Genomic DNA, 14,209 nt, shown 5'->3' with positions numbered 1-14,209 from the left:
GCAGCAACTCTCTGCCTTCCTGAAGACAAACAATGTATATGAAATGCTTCAGTCTGGTGTTAGAACCCATCATAGCACTGAGACTGCTCTTGTGAAGGTGGTAAATGACCTTTTAATGGCGTCAGACCGAGGCTCTGCATCTGTCCTCGTGTTCCTAGACCTTGGTGTTGGTTTTGATACCATCGATCACCACAGATTGGAAACCCAAATTGGTCTACACTGACAAGTTCTGGCCTGGTTTAGCTCTTATCTGTCGGAAAGATATCAGTTTGTCTCTGTGAATGGTTTGTCCTTTGACAAATCAAATGTACATTTTGGTGTTCCCCAAGGTTCCGTTTTAGGAACACTATTGTTTTCACTATATATTTTACATCTTGGGGATGTCATTCAAAAACATAATGTTAACTTTCACTGCTATGCGGATGACACACAGCTGTACATTTCAATGAAACATGGTGATGCCCCAAAATTTCCCTCGCTAGAAGCCTGTGTTTCAGACATAAGGAAGTGGATGGCTGCAAACTCTCTACTTTTATACTTGGACAAAACAGAGATGCTTGTTCTCGGTCCCAAGAAACAAGAGATACTCTGTTGAATCTGACAATTAATCTTAATGGTTGTACAGTCGTCTCAAATAAAACTGTGAAGGACCTCGGCATTCCTCTGGACCCTGATCTCTCTTTTGAAGAACATATCAAGACCATGTCAAGGACAGCTTTTTTGATTCTAAACAACGTTTGCCATGTTTCTGTCGATATTATGGAGCTAATTTGGAAAAAAGTTTGGCGTTGTAAGTGACTGCATTTTCCGGTGTTTTTCTTAGCCAAACGTGATGAACAAAACGGAGCTATTTCATCTACACAAATAATCTTTTTGGAAAAAATGAACATTTGCTATCTAACTAACAGTCTCGTCATTGAAAACATCCGAAGTTCTTCAAAGGTAAATTATTTTATTTGAATGCTTTTCTTGTTTTTGTGAAAATGTTGCCTGCTGAATGCTAGGCTTAATGCTATGCTAGGCTATCAATACTCTTACACAAATGCTTGTGTAGCTTTGGTTGAAAAGCATATTTTGATGACAGTGTTGTTAACAAAAGGCTAAGCTTGTGTTTGAATATATTTATTTCATTTAATTTGCAATTTTCATGAATAGGAAACGTTGCGTTATGGTAATGAGCTTGAGGCTATGATTACGTATACGGGATTGCTCGACGCTAGAGGTTAAGTTGGAGGCCCAGGGTCTGAATCCCACCTGTGCAACTGGGTCCTGGACATCCTGATGGGCCACCCCCAGGCGGTGAAGGTAGGAAACAACACCTCCACTACGCTGATCCTCAACACTGGGGCCCCACAAGGGTGCGTTCTCAGCCCCCTCCTGTACTCCCTGTTCACCTATGAATGCGTGGCCACGCACGCCTCTAACTCAATCATCAAGTTTGCAGACGACACAACAGTGGTTCTGATTACCAACAATGATGAGACAGTCTAAAGGGAGGTGAGGGCCTGGCAGAGTGGTGCCAGGAAAATAACCTCTCCCTCAACGTCAACAAAACAAAATAAGCTGATTGCGGACTTTGGAGACAAGAGAGAGCATGTCCTCATCCACATTCCAGATCGATGGGACCGCAGTGGAGAAGGTGAAAAGCTTCAAGTTCCTCTGTGTACATATCACTGATGATCTGAAATGGTCCACCCACACAGACAGTGAGGTGAAGAAGGTGCAACAGCACTTCTTCAACCTCAGGAGGCTGAAGAAATTTGGCTTGTCCCTTAAGACCCTCACAAACTTTTACAGATGCACCATTGAGAGCATCCTGTCGGGCTGTATCACCACCTGGGGGACACAGCCTGCCCTCCAGGACATCTACAGCACCCGATGTTAGAGGAATGCCAAAAAGATCAAAGGACCTCAGCCAACCGAGCCGCGGCCTGTTCACCCTGCTATCATCCAGAAGGCGAGGTCAGTACAGGACAGGTGCATCAAAGCTGGGACAGAGAGACTTAAAAGCAGGTTCTATCTCAAGGCCATCAGATTGTTAAATAGCCGGCCTCCACACAGCTCCCTGCCCTGAACTTAGTCACTGTCACTAGCTGGCTACCACCCGGTGACTCAACCCTGCACCTTAGAGGCTGCTGCCCTATGTAAACTATATATACAAAAGTATGTGGACACCCCTTCAAATTAGTGTATTTGGTTATTTCAACCACACCCATTGCTGACAGGTGTATAAATTAGAGTGCACAGCCATGCAATCTGTCTCAGCCTCCAGTATTTATTCTGCAGTAGCTTATGTCGGGGGGCTAGGGTCAGTTTGTTATATCTGGAGTACTTCTCCTGTCCTATTCGGTGTCCTGTGTGAATCTAAGTGTGCGTTCTCTAATTCTCTCCTTTCTTTCTCTCTCTCGGAGGACCTGAGCCCTAGGACCATGCCCCAAGACTACCTGACATGAAGACTCCTTGCTGTCCCCAGTCCACCTGGCCATGCTGCTGCTCCAGTTTCAACTGACCTGCCTTACTATTATTCGACCATGCTGGTCATTTATGAACATTTGAACATCTTGGCCATGTTCTGTTATAATCTCCACCCGGCACAGCCAGAAGAGGACGGGCCACCACACATATGCTCTCTCTAATTCTCTCTTTCTTTCTCTCTCTCTCTCTCGGAGGACCTGAGCCCTAAGACCGTGCCCCAGGACTACTTGACATGAAGACTCCTTGCTGTCCCCAGTCCACCTGGCCATGCTGCTGCTCCAGTTTCAACTGTTCTGCCTTACTATTATTCGACCATGCTGGTCATTTATGAACATTTGAACATCTTGGCCATGTTCTGTTATAATCTCCACCCGGCACAGCCAGAAGAGGACTGGCCACCCCACATAGCCTGGTTCCTCTCTAGGTTTCTTCCTAGGTTTTGGCCTTTCTAGGGAGTTTTTCCTAGCCACCGTGCTTCTACACCTGCATTGCTTGCTGTTTGGGGTTTTAGGCTGGGTTTCTGTACAGCACTTTGAGATATCAGCTGATGTACGAAGGGCTATATAAATACATTTGATTTGAAATTTGATTTGATAGACAAAGATTGGCAGTAGAATGGCCTTACTGAAGAGTTCAGTGACTTTTGATGTCACCTTTCCAACAAATCAGTTTGTCAAATTTCTTCCCTGCTACACCTGCCCCAGTCAACTGTAAGTGCTGTTATTGTGAAGTGGAAACATCTAGGAGCAACAACGGCTCAGCCACAAAGTGGTAGGCCACACAAGCTCACAGAAGTGCTGAAGGATGTAAAAAATAGTCTGTCCTTGGTTGCAACACTCAGAGTGGTGTAGAGTGGTTGGAGGGGTGTAAAACTCACCGCCATTGGACTCTGGAGCAGTGGAAACGCGTTCTCTGGAGTGATGAATCATGTTTCAACATCTGGCAGTCCAACGGATGACTCTGGGTTTGGAGGATTCCAGGAGAACGCTACCTGCCCCCAATGCATTGTGCAACTGTAAAGTTTGGTGGAGGAGGAATAATGGTCTGGGGCTGTTTTTCATGGTTTGGACTAGGCCCCTTAGTTCCAGTAAAGGGAAATATTAACGCTACAGCATACAATGACATTCTAGACAACTCTGTGCTTCCAACTTTGTGGCAACAGTTTGGGGAAGGTCCTTTCCTGTTTCAGCATGACAATGCCCACATGCACAAAGCGAGGTCCATATAGAAATGTTTTTTCAAGATCGCTGTAGAAGAACTTGACTGGCCTGCACAGAGCCCTGACCTCAACCCCATCGAACACCTTTGGGATGAATTGGAATGCCAACTTGCGAGCCAGGCCTAATCGCCCAACATCAGTGCCCGACCTCACTAATGCTTTTATTTTTATTTTTTTATTTCACCTTTATTTAACCAGGTAGGCTAGTTGAGAACAAGTTCTCATTTGCAACTGCGACCTGGCCAAGATAAAAGCATAGCAGTGTGAACAGACAACACAGAGTTACACATGGAATAAACAATTAACAAGTCAATAACACAGTAGAAAAAAATGGGCAGTCTATATACAATGTGTGCAAAAGGCATGAGGAGGTAGGCGAATAATACAGTTTTGCAGATTAACACTGGAGTGATAAATGATCAGGTCATGTACAGGTAGAGATATTGGTGTGCAAAAGAGCAGAAAAATAAATAAATAAAAACAGTATAAAAAAGTATGGGAATGAGGTAGGTGAAAATGGGTGGGCTATTTTCCTATAGACTATGTACAGCTGCAGCGATCGGTTAGCTGCTCGGATAGCTGATGTTTGAAGTTGGTGAGGGAGATAAAAGTCTCCAACTTCAGCGATTTTGCAATTCGTTCCAGTCACAGGCAGCAGAGTACTGGAACGAAAGGCGGCCAAATGATGTGTTGGCTTTAGGGATGATCAGTGAGATACACCTGCTAGAGCGCGTGCTACGGATGGGTGTTGCCATCGTGACCAGTGAACTGAGATAAGGCGGAGCTTTACCTAGCATGGACTTGTAGATGACCTGGAGCCAGTGGGTCTGGCGACGAATATGTAGTGAGGGCCAGCCGACTAGAGCATACAAGTCGCAGTGGTGGGTGGTATAAGGTGCTTTAGTGACAAAACGGATGGCACTGTGATAGACTGCATCCAGTTTGCTGAGTAGAGTGTTGGAAGCCATTTTGTAGATGACATCGCCGAAGTCGAGGATCGGTAGGATAGTCAGTTTAACTAGGGTAAGCTTGGCAGCGTGAGTGAAGGAGGCTTTGTTGCGGAATAGAAAGCCGACTCTTGATTTGATTTTCGATTGGAGATGTTTGATGTGGGTCTGGAAGGAGAGTTTGCAGTCTAGCCAGACACCTAGGTACTTATAGATGTCCACATATTCAAGGTCGGAACCATCCAGGGTGGTGATGCTAGTCGGGCATGCGGGTGCAGGCAGCGATCGGTTGAAAAGCATGCATTTGGTTTTACTCGCATTTAAGAGCAGTTGGAGGCCACGGAAGGAGTGCTGTATGGCATTGAAGCTCGTTTGGAGGTTAGATAGCACAGTGTCCAATGACGGGCCGAAAGTATATAGAATGGTGTCGTCTGCGTAGAGGTGGATCAGGGAATCGCCCGCAGCAAGAGCAACATCATTGATATACACAGAGAAAAGAGTCGGCCCGAGAATTGAACCCTGTGGCACCCCCACAGAGACTGCCAGAGGACCGGACAGCATGCCCTCCGATTTGACACACTGAACTCTGTCTGCAAAGTAATTGGTGAACCAGGCAAGGCAGTCATCCGAAAAACCGAGGCTGTAGAGTCTGCCGATAAGAATATGGTGATTGACAGAGTCGAAAGCCTTGGCGAGGTCGATGAAGACGGCTGCACAGTACTGTCTTTTATCGATGGCGGTTATGATATCGTTTAGTACCTTGAGTGTGGCTGAGGTGCACCCGTGACCGGCTTGTGGCTGAATGGAAGCAAGTCCCCGCAGCAATGTTCCAACATCTAGTGGAACGCCTTCCGAGAAGAGTAGAGGCTGTTATAGGCTGGTGTAGCCGCAAAGGGGGGCGAAATCCATATTAAAAGTCCATGATTTTGGAGTGAGAGGTTTAGCTTGTATTGGTGATGGACACAGGGAGATGTACATCAGGCCCCACCCTATATAACAGTGTATGTGGGAGATTGGTGGTTCCTTAAGCTGACTACATATTATTTCACTCTCCTTGGTCTCTTTGTCCCGAACACACACACACGTCTAGAACAATTGATTTATTTCTCTCACACACACACACACACACACACACACACACACACACACACACACACACGTTGCTCTCCCCCCATTTTCTCACCCGATGTCATGAGTGCCTCTTTCTCTCTCAGAAGGTGTGACGATGGTGAAACAACCATCACCCTCTCTCTTATTACATTCTTTTTCCAATATCCCTCATATAACCTCACTACAGTTATAACCTCACTACTGTTATAACCTCACTACTGTTATAACCTCACTACTGTTATAACCTCACTACTGTATATAACCTCACTACTGTATATAACCTCACTACTGTATATAACCTCACTACTGTATATAACCTCACTACAGTATATAACCTCACTACTGTATATAACCTCACTACTCTTATAACCTCACTACTGTTATAACCTCACTACTCTTATAACCTCACTACTGTTATAACCTCACTACTGTTATAACCTCACTACTGTTATAACCTCACTACTCTTATAACCTCACTACAGTTATAACCTCACTACAGTTATAACCTCACTACTGTATATAACCTCACTACAGTTATAACCTCACTACTGTATATAACCTCACTAACATGTATATAACCTCACTACTGTATATAACCTCACTACTGTATATAACCTCACTACAGTTATAACCTCACTACTCTTATAACCTCACTACTCTTATAACCTCACTACTGTTATAGCCTCACTACTGTATATAACCTCACTACAGTTATAACCTCACTACAGTTATAACCTCACTACTGTTATAACCTCACTACTGTTATAACCTCACTACTGTATATAACCTCACTACTGTATATAACCTCACTACTGTATATAACCTCACTACTGTATATAACCTCACTACAGTTATAACCTCACTACTCTTATAACCTCACTACAGTTATAACCTCACTACAGTTATAACCTCACTACAGTTATAACCTCACTACAGTTATAACCTCACTACTGTATATAACCTCACTACAGTTATAGCCTCACTACTGTATATAACCTCACTACTGTTATAACCTCACTACTGTATAACCTCACTACTGTATATAACCTCACTACTGTATATAACCTCACTACAGTTATAGCCTCACTACAGCTATAGCCTCACTACTGTATATAACCTCACTACAGTTATAGCCTCACTACAGTTATAGCCTCACTACAGTTATAGCCTCACTACAGTTATAACCTCACTACTCTTATAACCTCACTACAGTTATAGCCTCACTACTGTATATAACCTCACTACTGTATAACCTCACTACAGTTATAACCTCACTACAGTTATAACCTCACTACAGTTATAACCTCACTACTGTATATAACCTCACTACTGTATATAACCTCACTACTGTATATAACCTCACTACAGTTATAGCCTCACTACTCTTATAACCTCACTACAGTTATAACCTCACTACTCTTATAACCTCACTACAGTTATAACCTCACTACTGTATATAACCTCACTACTGTATATAACCTCACTACTGTATATAACCTCACTACTGTATATAACCTCACTACTGTATATAACCTCACTACTGTATATAGCCTCACTACTGTATATAGCCTCACTACTGTTATAGCCTCACTACAGTTATAGCCTCACTACAGTTATAGCCTCACTACAGTTATAACCTCACTACTGTTATAGCCTCACTACTGTTATAGCCTCACTACTGTTATAGCCTCACTACTGTTATAGCCTCACTACTGTTATAACCTCACTACTGTTATAACCTCACTACTGTTATACCCTCACTACAGTATATAACCTCACTACAGTATATAACCTCACTACTGTTATAACCTCACTACTGTTATAACCTCACTACTGTTATAACCTCACTACTGTTATAACCTCACTACTGTATATAACCTCACTACTGTATATAACCTCACTACTGTGATAACCTCACTACTGTGATAACCTCACTACTGTGATAACCTCACTACTGTGATAACCTCACTACTGTATATAACCTCACTACTGTTATAACCTCACTACTGTTATAACCTCACTACTGTTATAACCTCACTACTGTTATAACCTCACTACTGTTATAATCTCACTACTGTTATAACCTCACTACTGTTATAACCGCGCAGTCTTTTTATTGTTGTTTTTATTTCTCTACTTACCTGTTGTTCACCTAATACCACCTGTAAGTAAGCATTTCACTGTAAGGTCTACCTTCACCTGTTGTAAGTAAGCATTTCACTGTAAGGTCTACCTCCACCTGTAAGTAAGCATTTCACTGTAAGGTCTACCTCCACCTGTAAGTAAGCATTTCACTGTAAGGTCTACCTCCACCTGTAAGTAAGCATTTCACTGTAAGGTCTACCTCCACCTGTTGTAAGTAAGCATTTCACTGTAAGGTCTACCTCCACCTGTAAGTAAGCATTTCACTGTAAGGTCTACCTCCACCTGTAAGTAAGCATTTCACTGTAAGGTCTACCTCCACCTGTAAGTAAGCATTTCACTGTAAGGTCTACCTCCACCTGTAGGTAAGCATTTCACTGTAAGGTCTACCTCCACCTGTAGGTAAGCATCTACCACCACCTGTAGGTAAGCATTTCACTGTAAGGTCTACCTCCACCTGTAAGTAAGCATTTCACTGTAAGGTCTACCTCCACCTGTAGGTTTCAAGCATTTCACTGTAAGGTCTACCTCCACCTGTAGGTAAGCATTTCACTGTAAGGTCTACCTCCACCTGTAGGTAAGCATTTCACTGTAAGGTCTACCTCCACCTGTTGTATTCAGCATTTCACTGTAAGGTCTACCTCCACCTGTAAGTAAGCATTTCACTGTAAGGTCTACCTCCACCTGTTGTAAGTAAGCATTTCACTGTAAGGTCTACCTCCACCTGTAAGTAAGCATTTCACTGTAAGGTCTACCTCCACCTGTAAGTAAGCATTTCACTGTAAGGTCTACCTCCACCTGTAAGTAAGCATTTCACTGTAAGGTCTACCTCCACCTGTAGGTCTAAGCATTTCACTGTAACCTGGTCTACTACCTCCACCTGTAAGTAAGCATTTCACTGTAAGGTCTACCACCACCTGTAGGTAAGCATTTCACTGTAAGGTCTACCTCCACCTGTAAGTAAGCATTTCACTGTAAGGTCTACCTCCACCTGTTGTAAGTAAGCATTTCACTGTAAGGTCTACCTCCACCTGTAAGTAAGCATTTCACTGTAAGTAAGCATTTCACTGTAAGGTCTACCTCCACCTGTAGGTAAGCATCACTGTAAGGTCTACCTCCACCTGTAAGTAAGCATTTCACTGTAAGGTCTACCTCCACCTGTAAGTAAGCATTTCACTGTAAGGTCTACCTCCACCTGTAAGTAAGCATTTCACTGTAAGGTCTACCTCCACCTGTAAGTAAGCATTTCACTGTAAGGTCTACCTCCACCTGTAGGTAAGCATTTCACTATAAGGTCTACCTCCACCTGTAGGTAAGCATTTCACTGTAAGGTCTACCTCCACCTGTTGTATTCAGCATTTCACTGTAAGGTCTACCTCCACCTGTTGTAAGTAAGCATTTCACTGTAAGGTCTACCTCCACCTGTTGTAAGTAAGCATTTCACTGTAAGGTCTACCTCCACCTGTTGTAAGTAAGCATTTCACTGTAAGGTCTACCTCCACCTGTTGTAAGTAAGCATTTCACTGTAAGGTCTACCTCCACCTGTTGTAAGTAAGCATTTCACTGTAAGGTCTACCTCCACCTGTAAGTAAGCATTTCACTGTAAGGTCTACCTCCACCTGTTGTATTCAGCATTTCACTGTAAGGTCTACCTCCACCTGTTGTAAGTAAGCATTTCACTGTAAGGTCTACCTCCACCTGTAAGTAAGCATTTCACTGTAAGGTCTACCTCCACCTGTAAGTAAGCATTTCACTGTAAGGTCTACCTCCACCTGTTGTAAGTAAGCATTTCACTGTAAGGTCTACCTCCACCTGTTGTAAGTAAGCATTTCACTGTAAGGTCTACCTCCACCTGTAAGTAAGCATTTCAATTTGTAAGTCGCTCTGGATAAGAGCGTCTGCTAAATGACTTAAATGTAAATGTACAGGGATGTAAACACATTTGTGCAAAATAAATTAAGAGAAATAAGCTTTTTGTGCTTATGGAACATTTCTGGGATCTTTTATATCAGCTCATGAAACCAACACTTTAAATGTTGCATTTATATTTGTGTTCAGTATAATATGACCACTCTATGGAAAGATGAGACTCCTCTGAGGGTAACGCAGTGCAGATTTAAAACATTAAAACAAGTAGTTTTGTGGGGGATAAATATGTACCCCACCCCCAAAAAAAGTTATTTCCTGAGCTTTCTTATCTCCGAGATACAGGACAGACCCTTCAAAACCTTCATGATTTATACTTTTACTGTCTCTTTTGCCTTTTTAATCCATGTGTTTCTATCGCCTATAGTAGTACAGGCCAATTTCAATGTGTTTCTATGGGCTATAGTAGTACAGGCCAAATTCAATGTGTTTCTATGGGCTATAGTAGTACAGGCCAATTTCAATGTGTTTCTATGGGCTATAGTAGTACAGGCCAAATTCAATGTGTTTCTATGGGCTATAGTAGTACAGGCCAAATTCAATGTGTTTCTATGGGCTATAGTAGTACAGGCCAAATTCAATGTGTTTCTATGGGCTATAGTAGTACAGGCCAAATTCAATGTGTTTCTATGGGCAATAGTAGTACAGGCCAAATTCAATGTGTTTCTATGGGCTATAGTAGTACAGGCCAAATTCAATGTGTTTCTATGGGCTATAGTAGTACAGGCCAAATTCAAAGTTATAAAAAAAAAAAATTTTACTTAAAAAAATTATACCTACATGGGTTCTAAAATTCTAAATCAAATAACAAAGAAGCATCCATGTATGACCATCTTTAAAAAATTCAATATGTTAGTTTAGTAGAACCTCCCCTAACTCCAGCCTCTCCCTTTGTTTGGTCAGCTCTGTTAGATAGGATGTAGTGTAGCTAGCTCACAATGCTCTCCTCACTGACTCTAGCCTACTGTACTGGAAATCATTCAAGCAAGTCGGTTACTGGGGTCACGCTTGCAGGCCTTGCTGGAGTTGGTTACAGATATGGCCAGTCCCTTTTCTAACTAACCCTTCTCCTTGCTTCCTCCCTCCTCGATCTGAACACGAACAGTTATTAGTGGTCGACCTGCATGGCGAGAACTGGCTGTGGCTGGACCACACGGTACATGTGTGAAACAGGACAACTATAAGTATCCCCTATTTGACATGTTGATAAACAACCAAATGTAGCTGGCTAACATAATTAATCATGTGTCGCAGCACTACACTCTGCACAAATTGTGTGTGCAGTGGGAAAACGTTGCTTCCATCGAAATCCTGTTACATAATTGCTCAACACTGAATCGACAACAAGAGGTGTGCACGAGGGTGCTACAAAGTGTCCACACACTCTGCACAGTTCCCATTGTAAAAGCGGTAGTCACTTTGCTACTCACCTTTCCTCTCTGACTGACTTGTCCTGAAACCAAGCAGCTAAATGTCGCTCTCGCAGGCTTCTAACCCGTCTAGGAGGCAGTGGAGTTATTCCTTATTTGGAGTTTGGTGTAACTGTCGTGGTCTTCCAAGTTTGACATCCTCTCGTGGTTCTTGCATTATTTTCGATCACCCTTCTATGTGTACTCTCCATTTTCAGCAGCCTGGCTGCTTTTTTCCCTCTCTCGCTCTCCCTCTCAACTCCGCGGTTTCTCCCGTCACTGTTTACCGTCTTAAACCCTCCTCCCTGTCAGGTCAGTGAAAGCTCGCATCGCCGCTGCCTGGGGTTATCGTGCCACCCAGTGGCGAGTCAACAACATTACATTTGACGCAGCGCTGTGAAGGGACAAGTTCCATTTCATTGCTCATTTCCCTTAGCCCTTATCGCCTCGGTCTCCACAGCAGAGAAAAGTGGCGATTACTCAATTTAAACACCGGAGAAGGGGTCTAAAAATCTAAAGGAGATTTGGCCAAAGAGATTAGGGACAACTGGATGTGGTGGGTCCTCATTGAATGGACTGTGTTTTTACTGTTACTTCGTCCAGTCCATTGGTCCCCTAATACATGCACGCACACATACACTGAGAGAGGGACAGATAATTGAATTGAATTGAATTGAATTGAGAGAGCACAACGGAGAAAATGGTCTGGACTAGAGTTTAGACTGGTAAAACAGACAGTGTGTATAATCTATAGTGGGCCTATATTAGGACTCTGGTGAAAAAATTATTGCGGGTAGACTAGTGTGACAGTGCGACAAAAAATGAGCATTTTTTTGTTGTTCTCTTTTGTCTCGTGCTTTGATGCAGACTAGCCGCTGTGCCACCAGCCAGTGTCCTCAGAAAACCTGGCACGCGCACAGACCTACGCACAAATGACGGGCGGCATACATGCAGAGAATACCGACACACCGGAGAGCTCGGATACTTCAGTCCAGTACAGGCTACTGCTACTGGGTAAACCGTGATCTCAAAAGTCTCTGTGGGCTAGCTTCTGCCATTAGTGGGCCTATGACAGGTTCTAACACCTTTGGCCTATATGATATTATGCTGATTTATTAACATCTAAATTACCAGTTCAATTCCAATTTCGGCTGCAGTGATTTAATATAATGGGTGACGATTTCATCCCATGCACGTCATCGCGTGCAATGCACGTTTGTTCGTTCATTCATAAACTAATTAACCCCGAAAACCCGTTAAAGATGCATGAAGTCAATACATCAAATTTGATATTTCAAGTTTGTTCGATTGTCATATTTCGTCTAGCCTAATTCTAATGATGGATTCTCTGATGTATATGTATTTTTTAAATACATTATATTTCTACTTTTGGTCTCGTTTCATTGTGCCTGTCACGTGCACAGATGTAGGCTACCGCCTGTTGCTATGGTTCCAGACAGCGGATGCTGAGGCTTGCCGTAGCAGTCTTCCTTTCCTATTGGTGGAAAGGGCAGCAGTAATAAGTGATGGACAAAGAATAATTAGCTATCAGACAACCTATTCAGAGAAAGCAAGAAAGGTGTGGGGGTCAGAAAGAAATGGGCTAGGGAGTCAGTCAGTCAAAGACAGGGAGAGGTGTAGGAGAGGGGGGCAGAATGAGAGATCTCTCCATGTTGGCTAGGGAGTCAGTCAGTCAGTCAAAGACAGGGAGAGGTGTAGGAGAGGGGGGCAGAATGAGAGATCTCTCCATGTTGGCTAGGGAGTCAGTCAGTCAGTCAAAGACAGGGAGAGGTGTAGGAGAGGGGGGCAGAATGAGAGATCTCTCCATGTTGGCTAGGGAGTCAGTCAGTCAGTCAAAGACAGGGAGAGGTGTAGGAGAGGGGGGCAGAATGAGAGATCTCTCCATGTTGGCTAGGGAGTCAGTCAGTCAGTCAAAGACAGGGAGAGGTGTAGGAGAGGGGGGCAGAATGAGAGATCTCTCCATGTTGGCTAGGGAGTCAGTCAGTCAGTCAAAGACAGGGAGAGGTGTAGGAGAGGGGGGCAGAATGAGAGATCTCTCCATGTTGGCTAGGGAGTCAGTCAGTCAGTCAAAGACAGGGAGAGGTGTAGGAGAGGGGGGCAGAATGAGAGATCTCTCCATGTTGGCTAGGGAGTCAGTCAGTCAGTCAAAGACAGGGAGAGGTGTAGGAGAGGGGGGCAGAATGAGAGATCTCTCCATGTTGGCTAGGGAGTCAGTCAGTCAGTCAAAGTAAGGGAGAGGTGTAGGAGAGGGGGGCAGAATGAGAGATCTCTCCATGTTGGCTAGGGAGTCAGTCAGTCAGTCAAAGTAAGGGAGAGGTGTAGGAGAGGGGGGCAGAATGAGAGATCTCTCCATGTTGGCTAGGGAGTCAGTCAGTCAGTCAAAGTAAGGGAGAGGTGTAGGAGAGGGGGGCAGAATGAGAGATCTCTCCATGTTGGCTAGGGAGTCAGTCAGTCAGTCAAAGACAGGGAGAGGTGTAGGAGAGGGGGGCAGAATGAGAGATCTCTCCATGTTGGCTAGGGAGTTAAGAGCAACAGTCTGAGAAGAAATGGAGCTAGGCCTATATAACTGGAATACACACACACACACACACACACACACGCACGCACGCACGCACGCACGCACGCACGCACGCACGCACGCACGCACGCACGCACGCACGCACGCACGCACGCACGCACGCACGCACGCACGCACGCACACACACACACACACACACACACACACACACACACACACACACACACACACACACACACACACACACACACACACACACACACACACACACACACACCTACATATGGAACGTTAAGTGAGACAAATATAATTTTGGAAATATCTGAGAGATCACTAAGTAGAAATCTATCTGGTTCATCATCAGATGTTGACTCCAATGCTTCTCACAGTTGTGTCAAGTTGGCTGGATATCCTTTGGGTGGTGGACCATTCTTGATACACA

General features: G+C 44.0%; 1 protein-coding gene across 3 annotated transcripts in view; it reads right to left on the bottom strand.

Annotated features, from left to right (window-relative positions):
• LOC124044189 (DNA repair protein REV1-like) overlaps positions 1 to 11,548 on the bottom strand; it is a 30,489-nt gene extending 18,941 nt beyond the window's left edge. For 2 of the 3 annotated variants that reach the window (XM_046363716.1, XM_046363717.1), the window contains exon 1: positions 11,250 to 11,548. The gene's annotated coding sequence lies outside the window, so the exon portion shown is untranslated. The remainder of the gene's footprint in view (positions 1 to 11,249) is intronic. The other variant, XM_046363718.1, reaches the window with a different exon arrangement.
• Between the last annotated feature and the right edge of the window lie 2,661 nt (positions 11,549 to 14,209).

Source organism: Oncorhynchus gorbuscha, linkage group LG09, assembly GCF_021184085.1.
Source record: "Oncorhynchus gorbuscha isolate QuinsamMale2020 ecotype Even-year linkage group LG09, OgorEven_v1.0, whole genome shotgun sequence".
Taxonomy (NCBI): domain Eukaryota; kingdom Metazoa; phylum Chordata; class Actinopteri; order Salmoniformes; family Salmonidae; genus Oncorhynchus; species Oncorhynchus gorbuscha.
The sequence above is the reverse complement of the archived record's forward strand: the minus strand, read 5'-3'. Positions and strand labels throughout refer to the sequence as shown.